At 36.2% G+C, this 3,925-nt stretch overlaps 1 protein-coding gene across 2 annotated transcripts in view; it reads left to right on the top strand.

Moving 5' to 3' along the window:
- Window positions 1-631: 631 nt before the first annotated feature.
- Window positions 632-3,925, top strand: part of LOC116700938 (uncharacterized) — a 4,752-nt gene continuing 1,458 nt past the window's right edge. The window contains exon 1 of one of the 2 annotated variants that reach the window (XM_032534412.1): window positions 632-758. The gene's annotated coding sequence lies outside the window, so the exon portion shown is untranslated. The remainder of the gene's footprint in view (window positions 759-3,925) is intronic. The other variant, XM_032534411.1, reaches the window with a different exon arrangement.

The following is a 3,925-nucleotide window of genomic DNA, read 5'->3' as shown; positions in this document are numbered from 1 at the left end:
CCTGTAGTTGTCCTGCAACATTTTCTTTCACTTGGGGTATTAAGTGACTGAAGTGTCAAAAGGCCTTGTCTTATTGAAACATAACATTAAACATGGATTGTACTTAAGTCGACTGTAAGAAAGTGTGGCTTGGACGGAAATAAGTAGATGAAGATAACGGATGTATGCATTTTAGTCCAACATCTCACCTAAACCCACATATGTGGCTGCCAGTGAGAAGACAAAGTTATTATAAACTGTGCAAGAGATATAATAGCACGTCAGCATATTTGTTTCCAAAATGAGAGCCCTGTCATGGGTCTTAAAGGCTACACCATTTCAATAAATAAAGAACTGTGCAAATTGCAGCTTTACTGCTTGTTTTGCAATTTCTAACTTTGGTGTCATGCAGATTTGACGCCAGTTTGTAGATGTTACTTTTTACTCACAGAACTAAAGCAAGAAAGGGCTGATAACCTTAAATAAAATTGTCATGATCAACGAGTTAGAACTGTTTTACCGTAAGTAAGCTACTCAGTGAGTATTTAGGCTGGTTGCAACTTTTTATAGCCCGCTGCCCGACAGATGTATGCATGACCAGCTACAGCCTCAAACAGGACACCAAACACCACTTCCTTTTCTAATTATAATCTAAATGGAGAAGTAAGAACAAGACAGACAGATGAGGATGCCGTTGATTTGGATCACTGTCATTTGACATTGTTCCTTCATACATCGCTCATCTCTTCTATTCTTCCTGGAACCACACCACCAACAATGTAAGTGACAGATTGTATCAACACATACTTTTATTTTGAAACCTGTACACAGTAACAGTAATAATTATATCAACTAAAAACCCTAAGAAGATCAAATATGTGCTGACATCTGTATTCAGTGTTATATGGTTCTGTTCTAAATCCTGATGATACAATTGTTACAAGTGATTTTTTTGCAATTTTAGACTACTTTAAAGATAGCCCTGTACATTGTGAAATATCCAGTAAACTGTTTTAGGGTTAAAGATCACTTTAAAATGAGTTTACATCAGTGTCAGGAACAATTTACAATCATGTTTTCACAAGTACAGTATGTCCTCAAAATGCAAAAAAAAATGAAACGGGTTACTGAAAACTGAAATGCATACGTAATACAGGTAAAATAATCACTTATTCTATGGGAAAACTATGGGGGGGGGATTTTAGACCAAACAATACAGGGATGTTAGCTCATGAATTCAAAGCTTGTTTAATTAAAGGATTGAAGAGTTATTACTTAAAGGATCATTCAAATTACATATAAATTACAATACATTGCCACTGACTATTTTATAACCAGGCTTTAGTTTTCTTTTTAGATACTTAAATGGCAGCAGCTGGTTCCCGTGTACAGTACTGAAATTAACTTGCTTAAGATCCGTGGAGATAACGCCTCACACTGTTAGCCAGAATAATTTTTTACTTGATCGGACATAATTTTCCGTGACATAGGGTGGTTCAGTGGCAAGTCAGACCTAGGTCTTTCTGGCCCGTATACATGTAACACTAACAAGAAATTCAATGGCAACCAAATAATAATAATAATAATAATAATAAATTTTACTTAACAGCACCTTTCTAAGCACTCACGGTCGCTTGACAGACAATAAAAGACAGATACAGGGAACAGAAAAGTATAAACAGTTATGAAAAAATGACAGGAACAGTGTGTATACAAATAAGCGAGCTGGAACAGGTGGGTTTTGAGTCTGGTTTTGAACATGGGGAGAGAGTCGATGCTGCCGAGGTCAGTTGGGAGTGAGTTCCAGAGCTGGGGAGCAGAGCGGCTGAAGGCTCGGTTCCCCATGGTGACAAGTCGAGCTGGGTACATAGAGGTGGATAAAGGAGAGGATCTGAGGGACCTGGGGGGGGGGGGGCAAATGTGAAGGAGTTCAGATAGACATGAAGGAGCAAGGTTATGGATGGCTTTGCTCATAGTGATGGAGTAACTTTTCAATCTTTACCAGCTCCTTCAAATACTGTACATGGCTGTGTAGAAGAAAATAATCCAGTTAGAAATCTTTAAATATTGTTTTAGAAAATAGTCACACGTAATCTAAAGTATAGGATGTGTGATTTGCAGTGGTGGGAGAAGTCAATAGCAGTACACAGTGTGGACATACTACTAAGTAAAGTCCTGTTTTCAAAATTTTACTTCAGTGAAAGTACATAAGTATTAGAATGGGAATATAGTCAATGTACCGTAAGTTAAAGTACTCAGTTAATACTAATACTAATACTAATAGTACTCAGCAAAATGGCCCATTTCAGAATCATAGACCAGTATGTTATATTAATTATTTAATGCATTAATGGGTAAGCATTACTTAGTTGTTACCGTCGGTAAAGGTGGGGCTTTGTAACCGCACACTGCTGGGTAGCATAATCTACAGTATAGTAGCATAATTTGATTTGATTGATATTTGATAATAATCTTTACTTATGAGTGGTAAATTGACAGTTAACTGAACCTAAGTTAATGGATAATTTTATTGTTGCACAGGTTATCATTTTATATATTACATTAAGTATTTGTTGAAGATTACCAACGAATTTGTAAACCTCTAAGACAACATTTGTGGTTGTCTGGGTAACTAACCCAGTAGAGCGTCGTCCAATACACAGAGGCTCAGTCCTCGCCGCAGTGGCTGCTGGTTCAACTCCGACACGCGACCCTTTTATGCATGTCATTTCCCTTCTCTCTCCCCTTTCATGTCTGAGCTGTCCTGTCACAATAAAGATCCTAAAATGCCACAAAAAAAACAAATACAGAAAGCATTGGTAAGCCCTCAGTAAACTTTATTTGGATGGCAATTTTAAAGTTCCAACTAATGAGAATAATACACTGTAAATGATTAATAAATACTTTGCAAAGCACGTCTAAGCATGTGTTAGATATATATAAAATGACGTAAATTATAGCATTGCTATGAATTCGTAAATATGATTGATCATCATTTCATTGTTTGTTAAAAGTAAAATAAGTATTAACTAAAGTTTACTGATACGTAAATTGGAGTAAAAATTACAATGTTTGCATTCAAAATGCAGTCAAGTAGAAATTTAAAGTAACATAAAATGGAAAAAAATCAGTATTGTGCCTCATTAGAGTACAACTTGAGTAAATGTCCACTTACTTTCCACCATTGGTGGTTTGATTGTGGCAAGGCAAGGCAAGGCAGCTCCTTATAAAATTAAAATAGGTATATAAAAGTTATATTGCAGCATAAGAAATTAAACATTAAAGAGCAGTTAAAAAGTTTATGTTTAACAGTTAAACATATAAAAGCAGATAAAATAACAGATTTTAGGCTGCTAGTGTGGGACAGTGTATAAGCCGCTGGCCCACACACGTTAATGGAACGCAATAACCATTTTGTGGAACCATATGTCTTTACCAACTCACCTACCCCGAGTACCGCAGGATCATGTGACTTTGTACTGTGGTTACCCATAGCTAAGAGTGAAAGTACTTCTTGTTACACTGCAATATAGTTGTGACTATAAGGCTTAGTTTAATCATGGCAAACCTTTGCAATATCCTGAACAGCGCTAACGTTTTGTTGTAGATTTTACCATAAAATCTATGTCACACCCATGTTGAAGAAATATATTGGTTTCCTGTTCAGAAAACCCCAGAATGGCCACAACCCTAATCTCACAAGTTGTTAACAAAAACATCCCAAAAGGCACCAAGTTGCTCAGTTCACTTCAATATTTGTTTCAGCCAACATAAGAATGTTCTTTTGGTCGCTTAATTGTTTGGAAATGTTCCTCAGAACAGTCAAAACACTGTCTAATCAAGTCATTTAATTTTGATCTTACCCTTGCTGATTGCCAGTTTCAACAAAAATCTGCTTCAGTATAAGAAATGAGCAATCACTTAAAGAAAGGCAACATCAAAAAGA

This window comes from Etheostoma spectabile, chromosome 13 (genome assembly GCF_008692095.1).
Source record: "Etheostoma spectabile isolate EspeVRDwgs_2016 chromosome 13, UIUC_Espe_1.0, whole genome shotgun sequence".
Classification (NCBI taxonomy): Eukaryota; Metazoa; Chordata; class Actinopteri; order Perciformes; family Percidae; genus Etheostoma; species Etheostoma spectabile.
Note: the sequence above shows the minus strand (reverse complement) of the source record. Positions and strands in the feature narration are given on the sequence as shown.